The following is a 17,799-nucleotide window of genomic DNA, read 5'->3' on the forward strand; positions in this document are numbered from 1 at the left end:
TAAAAAATGTATGAGATAAAGAGTTACTCTCATTAGAAGGTGGGAATGGGTGATCAATCCGCTCTTCCTCCTTTTGTTCTTCGCTCTCCTCCTCATCTTTTTCATCCAATGAGCTCACAATGTCATTAATTTCTTCTTCCATAGACTTCTGCAAAATATTAGTCTCTTCTTGGACAGCGGAGACTCTCTCAATAAAATCATCAATATCGGAATTGAATTCATAATTCTCATAGCAATATTTAAGGATAGCTAAATTTTCAGGTCTATAAACTGAATCATCAAAATTTTCACACTCTTTAAACAAAGATTCAATTTCATAAGCACCCATAAAAGCAACAAATTCTTCTATTTCTTCCACATCATAGTAATCATATATACCATTAGCATAAGAAGCCAAGGTTTTATCATCATTAAATTTTCATGAAAAGGGAAGGTTGGGAGCCTTCATCCTAGAGCAACAAGTATAATCATATCTCAAACATAGTTCCCGAGCATACCAATGCAACATATGAATTTGATCCCATAATAGTTTCCCTTTTTGAGTTAAGCGATAATCCCTAAAGTATTCATGTTGATCCAACGTTTCTCCCATTACATAATTGAATGGGGTTTTCTTGGGATTATCAAAGTGGTACATAATATTTTTCACATAATCAGCATCGAGGGTTTTGGGAGGTTCCCCGTCTCCATGAGTAGTGGGTACACCTATTTTTTTGGTATTTCGTGTTCCATATCCATAACTAAAGATAGAGAACAACTTAGAACAACAAATAAAAATTACTTAGTGATAAAGCAAACAAGCACACATGAGAATATTCACGCCACGCTATTGCTCCCGGCAACGGCGCTAGAAAAAGGTTTTGATAACCCACAAGTATAGGGGATCAATTGTAGCCTCTTTTGATAAGTAAGAGTGTCGAACCCAACGAGGAGCTAAAGGCAGAACAAATATTCCCTCAAGTTCTATCGACCACCGATACAACTCTATGCACGCTTGACGTTCGCTTTACCTAGAACAAGTATGAAACTAGAAGTACTTTGTAGGTGTTTTTGGATAGGTTTGCAAAAATATAAAGTGCACGTAAATAAAAGCTAGGGGCTGTTTAGATAAAGAAGCAATAAAGTTAATATAGCGAGTGTGGAAAAGTGGTGGTAGGAGTTGCGAAATTGTCCCTAAGCAATTGACTACTTTACTAGACCGATAGGAAGTTTTATGTGGGAGAGGCCACTGCTAGCATGTCATCCCTGACTTGGAATTCTATGCACTTATGATTGGAACTATTAGGAAGCATCCGCAACTACTAACGTTCATTAAGGTAAAACCCAACCAGAGCATTAAGATATATTGGTCCCCCTTCAATCCCGTATGCATCAATTTCTCTGTTAGGTTAAAGATTCTGTCACTCTTGCCCTCTAATACATAGTCCTATCAATATACAACTAACCCTATGGTGTGATCCACGCGCGTGCTCATATGATGGGCACCAAAGGACAGCAACATAACCACAAGAAAATTAAATCAATCATAGAAATTCACCAATTACTGATAGGACAACGAAAATCTACTCATACATCATAGGATGGTAGCACATCATTGGAAAATAATATGAAGCATAAAGCACCATGTTCAAGTAGAGGGTACAGCGGGTTGCGAGAGAGTGGACCGCTGTAGATAGAAGGGGGAAGGTGATGGAGATGTTGGTGAAGATGGCGGAGGTGTTGGTGTAGATTGCGGTGATGATGATGGCCCCCGGCGGCGTTCCGATGCCCCCTTCTTCTTCTTCTTCTTCTTCCTTGACCTTCTCCCTAGATGGGAGAAGGGTTTCCCCTCTGGTCCATGGCCTCCATGGCACAGGAGGGGCGAGAGCCCCTTAGATATTGGATCTGTCTCTTTGTCTCTCTCTATTTCTGCGTTCTGGGATTCCACCCTTTCACCGTTTCTTATATATCCGGAGATCCATAACTCCGATTGGATTGAAACCTTCGCCCCAATTTTTTTCCCGAAAATTAGCTTTCTTGCGGCCAAAGAAGAGAAGTAACCGCCTTACGGGGGGCCCACGAGGGTCAGGGGCGCGCCCAGGGGGCACCCCCTACCTCGTGGCCCCCTCGGGCACCGTCTCGCGTTGATTTTCTTCCCATATCTCACAAGTATTCCAAAAATATTCCCCGTCCATTTTTATTCCGTTTGGACTCCGTTTGATATGGATTTTCTGCGAAACAAGAAACATGCAACAAACAGGAACTGGCACTGGCAGTGGGCACTAGATCAATATGCTAGTCCCAAAAATAGTATCAAAAGTTGCCAAAAGTATATAAAAGTTGTAGAATATTGGCATGGAACAATCAAAAATTATAGATACGACGGAGTCGTATCACTCCTCCCCTCCTTTATATACGGGGGAGGGGACACCTCATAGACACACAAGTTGATAGTTGTCTTAGCCATGTGTGGTGCCCCCTCCACAGATTTCCACCTTGGTTATATCGTTTTAGTGATTAGGCGAAGCCCTGCGTCGGTAACTTCATCATCACCGTCATCACGCCGTCGTGCTGAGAAACTATCCCTCAACCTCAGCTGGATCAAGAGTACGAGGGATGTCACCGAGCTGAACGTGTGCAGATCACGGAGGTCCCGTGCATTCGATACTTGATCGGTTGGATGGCGAAGACGTTCGACTACATCAACCGCGTTTCATAACGCTTCCGCTTTCGGTCTACAAGGGTACATAGACACACTCTTCCCCGCTCGTTGCTATGCATCACCTAGATGGACCTTGCGTGTGCAAAGGAATTTTTTTTTAAATACTACGTTCCCCAACAGTGGCATCCGAGCCAGGTCTATGCGTAGATGTTATATGCATGAGTAGAACACAAAGGAGTTGTGGGCGTGGGTATATACATATTGCTTGCCATCACTAGTTGATTCTTGATTCAGCAGTATTGTTGGATGAAGCGGCTCAGACCGACATTACGCGTACGCATACGCGAGACTGGTTCTACCGACGTGCTTCGCACACAGGTGGCTAGTGGGTGTCTGTTTCTCCAACTTTAGTTGAATCAGATTCAATGAACAGGGTTCTTTCTGAAGATCAAAAAGCAATCACTATACCGCGTTGTGGTTTTAATGCGTAGGTAAGAACGGTTCTTGCTAAGCCCGTAGCAGCCACGTAAAACTTGCAGCAACAAAGTAGAGGACGTCTAACTTGTTTTTGCAGGGCATGTTGTGATGTGCTATGGTCAAGACGTGATTATATAAATTGTTGTATGAGATGATCATGTTTTTAACACAGTTATCGGCAACTAGGAGGAGCCATATGGTTGCCTCTTTATTGTATGAAATGCAATCGCCATGTAATTGCTTTATTTTATCACTAAGCGATAGCGATAGTTGTAGAAGCAATAGTTGGCGAGACGACAATGATACTACGATGGAGATCAAGGTGTCAAGCCGGTGACGATGGTGATCATGACAGTGCTTTGGAGATGGAGATCAAAGGCACAAGATGATGATGGCCATATCATATCACTTATATTGATTGCATGTGATGTTTATCCTTTATGCATCTTATTTTGCTTAGTACGGTGGTAGCATTATAAGATGATCTCTCACTAAATTTCAAGGTATAAGTGTTCTCCCTGAGTATGCACCGTTGCTACAATTCGTCGTGCCGAGACACCACATGATGATCGGGTGTGATAAGCTCTACATTCACATACAACAGGTGCAAGCCAGTTTTGCAAAAACAGAATACTCGGGTTAAACTTGATGAGCCTAGCATATGCAGATATGTTCTCGGAACACTGAGACCGAAAGGTCGAGCGCGAATCATATAGTAGATATGATCAACATAGTGATGTTCACCATTGAAAACTACTCCATCTCACGTGATGATTGGACATGGTTTAGTTGATATGGATCACGTGATCACTTAGATGATTAGAGGGATGTCTATCTAAGTGGGAGTTCTTAAGTAATATGATTAATTGAACTTTAATTTATCATGAACTTAGTACCTGATAGTATTTTGCATGTCTATGTTATTGTAGATAAATGGCCTGTGTTGTTGTTCCATTGAATTTTAATGTGTTCCTAGAGTAAGCTAAGTTGAAAGATGATGGTAGCAATTACACAGACTGGGTCCGTAACTTGAGGATTATCCTCATTGTTGCATAGAAGAATTACATCCTGGAAGCACCGCTAGGTGCCAAACCCGCTGCAGGAGCAACGCCGGATGTTATGAACACCTGGCAGAGCAAAGCTGATGACTACTCGATAGTTTAGTGTGCCATGCTTTACGGCTTAGAACCGGGACTTCAACGACGTTTTGAACGTCATGGAGCATATGAGATGTTCCAGGAATTGAAGTTAATATTTCAAGCAAATGCCTGGATTGAGAGATATGAAGTCTCCAATAAGTTCTATAGCTGCAAGATGGAGGAGAATAGTTATGTCAGTGAACATATACTCAGAATGTCTGGGTACCACAATCACTTGACTCAGCTAGGAGTTAATCTTCTAGTTGATAGTGTCATTGACAGAGTTCTTCAATCACTGCCACCAAGCTACAAGAGCTTCGTGATGAACTATAATATACAAGGGATGGATAAGACGATTCCCGAGCTCTTCGCAATGCTAAATGCTACAGAGGTAGAAATCAAGAAGGAGCATCAAGTGTTGATGGTCAACAAGACCACTAGTTTCAAGAAAAAGGGTAAAGGGAAGAAGGGGAACTTCAAGAAGAACGGCAAGCAAGTTGCTGCTTAAGTGAAGAAGCCCAAGTCTGGACCTAAGCTTGAGACTGAGTGCTTCTACTGCAAAGGGACTGGTCACTGGAAGCAGAACCGCCCCAAGTATTTGGTGGATAAGAAGGATGGCAAAGTGAAAGGTATATTTGATATGCATGCTATTGATGTATACCTTACTAATGCTCGCAGTAGAGCCTGGGTATTTGATACTGGTTCTGTTGCTAATATTTGCAACTCGAAACAGTGGCTACAAATTAAGCAAAGATTGGCTAAGGAAAAGGTGATGATGCGCGTGGGAAATGGTTCCAAAGTCGATGTGATCTCTGTCAGCACGCTACTCTACATCTACCTTCAGGATTAGTGTTAGACCTGAATAATTGTTATTTGGTGCCAGCGTTAAGCATGAACATTAATCTTGTTTGATGCGAGACGGTTATTTATTTAAATCAGAGAATAATGGTTGTTCTATTTATATGAGTAATATCTTTTATGGTCATGCACCCTTGATGAGTGGTCTATTTTTACTAAATCTTGATAGTAGTGATACACATATTCATACTATTGAAGCCAAAAGATATAAGTTTAATAATGATAGTGCAACTTATTTGTGGCACTGCCGTTTAGGTCATATTGGTGTAAAGCGCATGAAGAAACTCCATGCTGATGCGCTTTTGGAATCACTTGATTATGAATCACTTGATGCTTGTGAACCATGCCTCATGGGCAATATGACTAAGACTCTGTTCTACGGAACAATGGAATGAGCAATAGACTTATTGGAAATTATACATACTGATGTATGCGGTCCGATGATTGTTGATGCTCGTGGCGGGTATCGTTATTTTCTGACCTTCACAGATATTTTGAGCAGATATGGGTATATCTACTTGATGAAACATAAGTCTGAAACATTTGAAAAGTTCAAAGAATTTCAGAGTGAAGTGGAAAATTATCGTAACAAGAAAATTAAGTTTCTACGATCTGATCATGGAGGAGAATATTTGAGTTACCAGTTTGGTATAAATTTGAAACAATGCAGAATAGTTTCCTAACTCACACCACCTAGAACACCACAGCGTAATGGTGTGTCCGAACGTCGTAACCGCACTTTATTAGATATGGTGCGATCTATGATGTCTCCTACTGATTTACCGCTATCATTTTGGGGTTATGCTTTAGAGATGGCTGCATTCATGTTAAATAGGGCACCATCGAAATCCATTGAGACGACACCTTATGAACTATGGTTTGGCAAGAAACCCAAGTTGTTGTTTCTTAAAGTTTGGGGCTGCGATGCTTATGTGAAAAAGCTTCAACTAGATAAGCTCGAACCCAAATCGGAGAAATGTGTCTTCATAGGATACCCAGAAGAGACTGTTGGGTACACCTTCTATCACAGAACCGAAGGCAGGATATTCGTTGCTAAGAATGGATCCTTTCTAGAGAAGGAGTTTCTCTCAAAAGAAGTGAGTGGGAGGAAAGTGGAACTTGATGAGGTAACTGTACCTGTTCCCTTATTGGAAAGTAGTTTATCACAGAAATCAGTTCCACTGATTCCTACACCAATAAGTGAGGAAGCTAATGATGATGATCATGAAACTTCTGATCAAGTTACTACCGAACCTCGTAGGTCAACCAGAGTAAGATCCACACCAGAGTGGTACGGTAATCCTGTTCTGGAGGTCATGTTACTTGACCATGACGAACCTACGAACTACGAGGAAGCGATGACGAGCCCAGATTGCGCAAAATGGCTTGAGGCCATGAAATCTGAGATGGGATCCATGTATGAGAACAAAGTGTGGACTTTGGTTGGCTTGCCCGATGATCGGCAAGCCATAGAGAATAAATGGATCTTCAAGAAGAAGACCGATGCTGAAGGTAATATTACTGTCTACAAAGGTCAACTTGTTGCAAAAGGTTTTCGACAAATTCAATGAGTTGACTACGATGAGACCTTCTCACCCGTAGCGATGCTTAAGTCCGTCCGAATCATGTTAGCAATTGCCGCATTTTATGATTATGAAATTTGGCAAATGGATGTCAAAACTGCATTCCTTAATGGATATCTTAAAGAAGAGTTGTATATGATGCAACCGGAAGGTTTTGTCGATCCAAAAGGTGCTAGCAAAGTGTGCAAGCTCTAACGATCCATTTATGGACTGGTGCAAGCCTCTCGAAGTTGGAATCTACGCTTTGATAGTGTGATCAAAGCATATGGTTTTATACAGACTTTTGGAGAAGCCTGTATTTACAAGAAAGTGAGTGGGAGCTCTATAGCATTTCTGATATTATATGTGGATGCCGTATTGCCGATCGGAAATGATACTGAATTTATGAATAGCATAAAAGGATACTTGAATAAGAATTTTTCAATGAAAGACCTCCGTGAAGCTGCTTATATATTGGGCATCAAGATCTATAGAGATAGACAAAGATGCTTAATTGGACTTTCACAAAGCACATACCTTGATAAAGTTTTGAAGAAGTTCAAAATGGATCAAGCAAAGAAAAGGTTCTTGCCTGTGTTACAAGGTGTGAAGTTGAGTCAGACTCAATGCCCGACCACTGTAGAAGATAGAGAGAAAATGAAAGTCATTCCCTATGCTTCAGCCATAAGTTCTATCATGTATGCAATTTGTGTACCAGACCCGATGTGTGCCTTGCTATTAGTTTCGCAGGGACGTGCCAAAGTAATCCAGGAGTGGATCACTGGACAGCGGTCAAGAACATCCTGAAATACCTGAAAAGGACTAAGGATATGTTTCTCGTTTATGGAGGTGACAAATAGCTCGTCGTAAACGGTTACATCGATGCAAGCATTGACACTGATCCGGATGACTCTAAGTCACAAACCAGATACGTATTTTTATTGAATGGTGGAGCTGTCAGTTGGTGTAGTTCCAAGAAGAGCATCGTGGCGAGATCTACGTGTGAAGCGGAGTACATAGCTGCTTCGGAAGCAGCACATGAAGGAGTATGGATGAAGGAGTTCATATCTGATCTAGGTGTCATACCTAGTGCATCGGGTCCAATGAAAATCTTTTGTGACAATACTAGTGCAATTGTCTTGGCAAAGGAATCCATATATCACAAGAGAACCAAGCACATCAAGAGACGCTTCAATTCCATCCGCAATCAAGTCAATGAGGGAGACATAGAGATTTGCAAGATACATGATACGTACATTTTGCGTCATGCTTTTATATCGATATTTATTGCGTTATGGGCTGTTACACATTATGTCACAATACTTATGCCTATTCTCTCTTATTTTACAAGGTTTACATGAAGAGGGAGAATGCCGGCAGCTGGGATTCTGGGCTGGAAAAGGAGCAAATATTAGAGACCTATTCTGCACAGCTCCAAAAGTCCTGAAAATTCACGGAAGTTATTTCCAGAATATATAAAAAATACTGAGCGCAACAAGTACCAGAGGGGGGCCACCCACCAGCCACGAGGGTGGGGAGCCCGCCGTACCCCCTGGGCACGCCCCCTGCCTTGTGGGCCCCCTGGTGGCCCTTCGATGCCCATCTTATGCTATATGGAGTCTTTTGTGGAGAAAAAAATCATAAGAAAGCTTTCGGGACGAGACTCCACCGCCACGAGGCGGAACCTTGGCGGAAACTATCTAGGGCTCTGGCGGAGCTGTTATGCCGAGGATACTTCCCTCTGGGAGGGGGAAATCATCACCATCGTCATCACCAACGATCCTCTCATCGGGAGGGGGTCAATCTCCATCAACATCTTCACCAGCACCATCTCATCTCAAACCCTAGTTCATCTCTTGTATCCAATCTTTGTATCCAAACCTCAGATTGGTACTTGTGGGTTGCTAGTAGTGTTCATTACTCCTTGTAGATGATGCTAGTTGGTTTACTTGGTGGAAGATCATATGTTCAGATCCATTATGCATATTAATACCCCTCTGATTATGAACATTAATATGCTTTGTGAGTAGTTATGTTTGTTCCTGAGGACATGGGAGAAGTCTTGCTATTAGTAGTCATGTGAATTTGGTATTAGTTCGATATTTTGATGAGATGTATGTTGTCATCCCTCTAGTGGTATCATGTGAACGTCGACTACATGACACTTCACCATTGTTTGGGCCTAGAGGGAGGCATTGGGAAGTAATAAGTAGATGATGGGTTGCTAGAGTGACAAAAGCTTAAACCCTAGTTTATGTGTTGCTTCGTAAGGGGCTGATTTGGATCCATATGTTTCATGTTATGGTTAGGTTTACCTTAATACTTCTGTTGTAGTTGCGGATGCTTGCAATGGGGGTTAATCAGAAGTGGGATGCTTGTCCAAGTAAGGACAGCACCCAAGCACCGGTCCACCCACATATCAAATTATCAAAGTACCAAACGCGAATCATATGAACGTGATGAAAACTAGCTTGACAATAATTCCCATGTGTCCTTGGGAGCGCTTTTCTCTATATAAGAAATTGCCCAGAGTTGTCCTTTGCTACAAAAAGGATTAGACCATCTTTCTGCACTTTATTTACACTTGTTACTTGTTACTAGTTACTAATTACCTTATCACAAAACTATTTGTTACCGATAATTTCAGTGCTTGCAGAGAATACCTTGCTAAAAACCGTTTATCATTTCCTTCTGCTCCTCGTTGGGTTCGACACTCTTACTTATCGAAAGGACTACGATATATCCCCTATACTTGTGGGTCATCAAGACTCTTTTCTGGCGCCGTTACCGGGGAGTGAAGCGCCTTTGGTAGGTGGAATTTGGTAAGGAAAAATTTATATAGTGTGCTGAAATTTACTGTCACTTGTTACAGTGGAAAGTAATCCTTTGAGGGGCTTGTTTGGGGTATCTTCACCCCGATCGGTAGAGCAAATAGTTGCTCCTCAACCTACTGGACCTACTGAAAATGAAAATGTTTACTTCAAAATTCCTTCGGATATGATAGAGAAACTGCAAGCTAATCCTTTTGAAGGAGATGGAACATTGCATCCCGACTTACACTTAATCTATGTGGATGAAGTTTGTGGATTATTTAAGCTTGCAGGTATGCCCGATGATGTTATCAATAAGAAGGTCTTCCCTTTATATTTGAAGGGAGATGCATTGACATGGTATAGGCTATGTGATGATATGGGATCATGGGACTATAAGCGATTGAAATTGGAATTTCACCAGAAGTTTTATCCTATGCATCTTGTTCATCGTGATCGTAATTATATATATAATTTTTGGCCTCATGAATGAGAAAGCATCGCTCAAGCTTGGGGGAGGCTTAAGTCAATGTTATATTCATGCCCCAATCATGACCTCTCAAGAGAAATGATTATTAAAAAAATTTATGCTCGGCTTTCTAACAACAATCGCTCCATGCTCGATACTTCTTGCACTGGTTCCTTTATGATGAAGACTATTGAATTCAAATGGAATTTATTGGAGAGAATTAAACGCAACTCTGAAGATTGGGATCTCGAGGAAGGTAAGGAGTCAGGTATAACACCTAAGTTTGATTATGTTAAATCTTTTATGGATACCGATGTTTTCCGTAAATTTAGCACTAAATATGGACTTGATTCTGAGATAGTAGCTTCTTTCTGTGAATCCTTTGCTACTCATGTTGATCTCCCTAAGGAGAAGTGGTTTAAATATAATCCTCCCATTGAAGTAAAAGTAGATGCACCTATTAAAGTTGAAGAAAATACTATCACTTATAATGATCCTATTGTTACTACTGCTTATGTTGAGAAACCACCTTTCCTTGTTAGAATAAAGGATCATGCTAAAGTTTCAACTGTAGTCAACAAAAGTAATATTAGGACACACACAAACCCCCTGAGCAAGTTAAAGTTGAACCTAATATCGCTATGGTTAAAGATCTCTTGGCCGATAATATTGATGGGCATGTTATTTACTTCTGTGATGAAGCTGCTAGAATTGTTAGGCCTGATACTAAAAATAAACATAGACCTGTTGTAGGCATGCCTGTTATTTCTGTTAAAATAGGAGATCATTTCTGTCATGGCTTATGTGATATGGGTGCTAGTGCAAGTGCAATACCTCATTCCATATACAAAGAAATTATGCATGATATTGCACCTGCTGAGATAGAAGAGATTGATGTCACAATTAAGGTTGCCAATAGAGACACTATTTCACCAGCTGGGATTGTTAGAGATGTTGAAGTCTTGTGGGGGAAAGTTAAATATCCTGCTAATTTTCTTGTTCTTGGTTCCCCTCAAGATAGCTTTTGTCCCATTATATTTGGTAGACCCTTCTTGAATATTGTTAATGCTAAGATAGATTACAAGAAGGATGTTGTTACTATTAGTTTGGATGATATGTCTCATGAGTTTAATTTTTCTAAATTTCGTAGACAACCCCGTGATGAAGAATTGCCTAGTAAAGATAAAATTATTGGTCTTGCTTCTATTGTTGTGCCTCCTAATGATCCTTTAGAACAATATTTTCTAGACCATGAGAATGATATGTTTATGAATGAAAGAAGGGAAATAGATGAAGTATTCTTTAAACAAGGACCCATTCCGAAACACAATTTTCCTGTTGAAATCCTAGGGGATCCTCCTCCACCCAAGGGTGATCCCGTGTTTGAGCTTAAACCATTACCTAATACTCTTAAATATGCTTATCTTGATGAAAAGAATATATATCATGTTATTATTAGTGCTAACCTTTCAGAGAAGGAGGAAGAGAAATTATTGAAAACTCTAAAGAAGCACTGTGCTGCTATTGGATATACTCTTGATGATCTTAAGGGCATCAGTCCCACTCTATGTCAACACAAATTTTTTTTGGAGAAATACGCCAAACCAGTTATTGATCACCAACGACGGCTTAATCCTAAGATGAAAGAAGTGGTAAGAAAGGAAATATTAAAGCTCCTTGAGGTAGGTATAATTTATCCCGTTGCTGATAGTCAGTGGGTAAGTCTTGTCCACTATGTCCCTAAGAAGGGAGGTATCACTGTTGTTCCTAATGATAAAGATGACTTGATTCCGCAAAGAACTATTACAGGTTATAGGATGGTAATTGATTTCCGCAAATTAAATAAAGCTACTAAAAAATCATTACCCTTTGCCTTTTATTGATCAATTGCTAGAAAGATTATCCAAACACACACATTTTTGCTTTCTAGATGGTTACTCTTCTTCTCTCAAATACCTGTGTCAGCTGATGATCAAGCAAAGACCACTTTTACTTGCCCTTTCGGTACTTTTGCTTATAGACATATGCCTTTTGGTTTATGTGATGCACCTGCTACCTTTCAAAGATGCATGATAGCTATATTTTATGACTTTTGTGAAAAGATATGTGAGGTTTTCATGGACGATTTCTCTGTTTATGGATCCTCTTTTGATGATTGCTTGAGCAACCTTGATCGAGTTTTGCAGAGATGTGAAGAAACTAATCTTGTTCTGAATTGGGAGAAATGCCACTTTATGGTTAATGAAGGTATTGTCTTGGGGCATAAAATTTCTGAAAGAGGTATTGAAGTTGGCAAGCCTAAATTTGATGCTATTGAAAAGATGCCATGTCCCAAGGACATTAAAGGTATAAGAAGCTTCCTTGGTCACGCCAGTTTTTATAGGAGGTTCATTAAGGACTTCTCAAAAATTTCTCGGCCTCTGACTAACCTATTACAAAAAGATGTTCCTTCTTTCTTTGATGATAATTGTGTAGAAGCATTTGAAATACTTAAGAAAGCATTGATTTCTGCACCTATTGTTCAGCCACCTGATTGGAATTTACCCTTTGACATTATGTGTGATGCTAGTGATTATGATGTAGGTGCTGTTCTAGGGAAAACAGTTGATAAGAAATTAAATGTTATTCAATATGCTAGTGAAACTCTAGACAATGCCCAGAGAAATTATGCTACTACTGAAAAAGAATTTTTAGCAGTTGTTTTTGCTTATGATAAGTTCAGACCTTATATTGTTGATTCTAAAGTAACTATTCACACTGATCATGCTGCTATTAAATACCTTATGGAAAAGCAAGATGCTAAACCTAGACTTATTAGATGGGTTCTCTTGGTACAAGAATTTGATTTGCATATTATTGATAGAAAGGGAGCTGAGAACCCCGTTGCAGACAACTTATCTAGGTTAGAGAATGTTCTTGATGACCCACTACCTATTGATGATAGCTTTCCTGATGAACAATTAAATGTCATAAATGCTTCTCATACTGCTCCATGGTATGCTGATTATGCTAATTATATTGTTGTTAAATTTATACCACCTAGTTTCACATACCAGCAAAAGAAAAAGTTCTTCTATGATTTGAGACATTACTTTTGGGATGACCCACATCTTTATAAAGAAGGAGTAGATGGTATTATTAGACGTTGTGTACCTAAGCATGAACATGAACATATCCTACGCAAGTGTCACTCCGAGGCTTATGGAGGACACCATGCTGGAGATAGAACTGCACATAAGGTATTGCAATCCGGTTTTTATTGGCCTACTCTCTTCAAGGATGCCCGTAAGTTTGTCTTGTCTTGTGATGAATGTCAAAGAATTGGTAATATTAGTAGACGTTAGGAAATGCATATGAATTATTCACTTGTTATTGAACCATTTGATGTTTGGGGCTTTGATTATATGGGACCTTTTCCTTCCTCTAACGGGTACACACATATTTTAGTCGCTGTTGATTACGTTGCTAAGTGGGTAGAAGTTATTCCAACTAGTAGTGCTGATCATAACACCTCTATTAAGATGCTTAAAGAAGTTATTTTCCCATGGTTTGGAGTCCCAAGATATTTAATGACTGATGGTGGTTCACATTTTATTCATGCTAAGTATGATGTTAATCATAGAATTGCATCTCCTTATCACCCACAGTCTAGTGGTCAAGTAGAATTGAGTAACAGAGAGCTCAAATTAATTTTGCAAAAGACTATTAATAGATCTAGAAAGAATTGGTCCAAGAAACTTGATGATGCACTATGGGCCTATAGAACTACATACAAAAATCATATGGGTATGTCTCCGTATAAAATGGTTTATGGTAAAGCATGTCACTTACCTCTTGAATTAGAACATAAGGCATATTGGGCTATTAAAGAGCTCAATTATGACTTCAAACTTGCTGGTGAGAAGAGGATTTTTGACATTAGCTCACTTGATGAATGGAGAACCCAGGCCTATGAGAATGCCAAGCTGTTTAAAGAAAAAGTTAAAAGATGGCATGACAAAAGGATACAAAAGCGTGAGTTTAATGTAGGTGATTATGTATTGCTATACAACTCTCGTTTAAGATTTTTTGCAGGAAAACTTCTCTCTAAATGGGAAGGTCATTACGTTATCGAGGAGGTCTATCATTCCGGTACCATAAAAATCAACAACTTCGAAGGCACAAATCCGAGGGTGGTAAACGGTCAAAGAATCAAACATTATATCTCAGGTAATCCCATAAATGTTGAAACTAATGTTGTTGAAACTGTAACACTGGAGGAATATATAAGGGACACTTTCTGGAATGTTTCAGACTCCGAAAAGGAATAGGTACATGGTACGGTAAGTAAACCGACTCCAAAACAGTTCTAATGGCAATTTTTCTCCGTTTTGGAATATTTAAGAAAATAGGAAAATAAGAAGCAGATCAGAAAGGACACGGGGCTTCCACGAGGGTGGAGGGCACGCCCCCTGCCTCGTGGGCACCTCGTGCGCTCTCCGGACTCCGTTTTCTTGCACGATACTTCTTTTGGTCGGTAAAAATTCACTATATAATCTCCCGAAGGTTTTGACCACCGTATCACGCAAATATCTCTTGTCTTTGTTTCGAGCTATTTTTCTGACAGATCTAGGTCGTCATGTCGCCTTCAAGTACCCCAAGGACAAGTTCTTCGAGAAGGTCATCAACCCCTACCTCGCGGAGGTGCTGCAACACCATCAAACCATTGAGATGCGTGAGGGGTTGTTGCACATGCGCGATGTTGAGGGACCAAGGAAGACCGGAAGCACGGAGGCAAGGCTCGAGGCATTGGAGCAACAAGTTTTCAAGTGTCAGGAGATGGTGGAGCGTGGACTCGACTCCAATCACATTATGATCACGGAGTTCACCAACAGCCACAAGCTGGACGTCAAGGACATTGGGGAGGCCATCTTCAAGCTTAATGAGAAAATCGAGCACCTCCAAGCCCAAATCTATGACCTACAAAATCAAAAATGTGAGTATGAATACAGATTCAAGAGGGTGAGTTTGGCTGCAGATTTGAGGATTCAGGAGACTCGATCATCCTTCTATGATGGTGAGCCTATGCGTTGGAAGAGGGACGACAAGCCTACATCATCAACAACTCCACCTTCTTCACCAACAAAGAAGAACTGAGTATCTGGTATGGGCACTCCCCTTGGAAACTGCCAAGCTTGGGGGACTGCCCCGGTATCGTATCACCATCACTTTTATCTTTACCGTTTTTCTTAGTTCGATCCCTTTGATAATATCTTGATCTAGTAGAATAAAGTTTTAGTATGATCTAGTTGTGAGTTTTGCTTTATGATCCTTCTATGTAATCGAGTCCGTGAGCTATATAATAAAGATTAGTGTTGAGTCAAGGGCTTTATTATTTCGCTATGATCTTGAGGGAATAAAATGAAAGAGAAGAAATAAAAAGAAACAAAGAGATCACATGGAGAGTAATGAGCTCACATATAAACACTATGATGAATAAAAGTTGTTGAGAGTTGACAAACATAGTTTTGGTCATCGTTGCAATTAATAGGAAGTAGGAAAGAAAGAGATGTTCACATATAAATATACTATCTTGGACATCTTTTATGATTGTGAGCACTCATTAAAGTATGACATGCTAAGATTTGATGTTGGACAAGGAAGACAACATAATGGGTTATGTTTTCTTACATGTGAGATAAATTATATTGTCATGGATCATCCAACATGTTGAGCTTGCCTTTCCCTCTCTTGCTAGCCAATTTCTTTACACCAAGTAGAGATACTACTTGTGCCTTCCAAATATCCCTAAACCCATTTTTGCCTTGAGAGTCCACCATACCTACCTATGGATTGAGTAAGATCCTTCAAGTAAGTTGTCATCGGTGCAAGCAATAAAAATTGCTCTCTAAATATGTATGACTTATTAGTGCGGAGAAAATAAGCTTTATACGATCTTGTGATATGGAAGAAATAAAAGCGACGAACTGCATAATAAAGGTCCATATCACAAGTGGCAATATAAAGTGATGTTCTTTTGCATTAAGATTTTGTGCATCCAACCATAAAAGCGCATGACAACTTCTTCTTCCCTCTGTGAAGGGCCTATCTTTTACTTTTATCTTCTACCTTACATAAGAGTCATGGTGATATTCACCTTTCCTTTTTACATTTTATCCTTTGGCAAGCACAATGTGTTGGAAAGATCCTGATATATATAGCTAATTGGACGTGAGTCTTCATGAACTATTATTGTTGACATTACCCTTGAGGTAAAACGTTGGAAGGCAAAACTATAAGCCCCTATCTTTCTCTGTGTCCAATTAAAACTTCATACCCATAAATATTGCGTGGGTGTTAGCAATTGTGAAAGACTAAAAGATGGTTGAGTATGTGGACCTGCTGAAAAGCTCTTATATTGACTCTTTTCTATGTTATGATAAATTGCAATTGCCTCAATGACAGAGATTAGAATTTGTTGGTTCTCAATGAAGTTTATGATTCATACTTGAAATTGTGATTGAATTGTTACTTTAGCATAAGAGATCATATGACAATATATATATATATATATATATATATATGTTGTTGTTCTAAGAATGATCATTATGCCCTCATGTCCATATTTTATTTTTATCGACACCTCTATCTCTAAACATGTGGACATATTTTTCGATTTCGTCTTTCGCTTAAGGACAAGCGAGGTCTAAGCTTGGGGGAGTCGATACGTCCATTTTGCATCATGCTTTTATATCAATATTTATTGCATTATGGGTTGTTATTACACATTATGTCACAATACTTATGCCTATTCTCTCTTATTTTACAAGGTTTACATGAAGAGGGAGAATGCCGGCAGCTGGGATTCTGGGCTGGAAAAGGAGCAAATATTAGAGACCTATTCTGCACAGCTCCAAAAGTACTGAAACTTCACAGAAGTTATTTCTAGAATATATAAAAAATACTGAGCGCAAGAAGTACCAGAGGGGTCCACCCACTAGCCATGAGGGTGGGGGCGCGCCCCCTGCCTCGTGGGCCCCCTGGTGGCCCTCTGATGCCCATCTTCTGCTATATGGAGTCTTTCGTAGAGAAAAAAATCATAAGCAAGCTTTCGGGACGAGACTCCGCCGCCACAGGTGGAACCTTGGCGGTACCAATGTAGGGCTTCGGTAGAGCTGTTCTGCCGGGGACACTTCCCTCCGGGAGGGGGAAATCATCACCAACGATCCTCTCATTGGGAGGGGGTCAATCTTCATCAACATCTTCACCAGCACCATCTCATCTCAAACCCTAGTTCATCTCTTGTATCCAATCTTTGTATCCAAACCTCATATTGGTACCTGTGGGTTGCTAGTAGTGCTGATTACTCCTTGTAGTTGATGCTAGTTGGTTTACTTGGTGGAAGATCATATGTTCAGATCCATTATGCATATTAATACCCCTCTGATTATGAACATGAGTATGCTTTGTGAGTAGTTATGTTTGTTCCTGAGGACATGGGAGAAGTCTTGCTATTAGTAGTCATGTGAATTTGGTATTCGTTTAATATTTTGATGAGATGTATGTTCTCATCCCTCTAGTGGTGTCATGTGAACGTCGACTACATGACACTTCACCATTGTTTGGGCCTAGAGGGAGGCATTGGGAAGTAATAAGTAGATGATGGGTTGCTAGAGTGACAGAAGCTTAAACCCTAGTTTATGTGTTGCTTCATAAGGGGCTGATTTGGATCCATATGTTTCATGCTATGGTTAGCTTTACCTTAATACTTCTATTGTAGTTGCGGATGCTTGCAATGGGGGTTATTCATAAGTGGGATGCTTGTCCAAGTAAGGACAGCACCCAAGCACCAGTCCACCCACAT

The sequence above is a fragment of the Triticum dicoccoides genome, chromosome 1A (assembly GCF_002162155.2).
Source record: "Triticum dicoccoides isolate Atlit2015 ecotype Zavitan chromosome 1A, WEW_v2.0, whole genome shotgun sequence".
NCBI lineage: Eukaryota > Viridiplantae > Streptophyta > Magnoliopsida > Poales > Poaceae > Triticum > Triticum dicoccoides.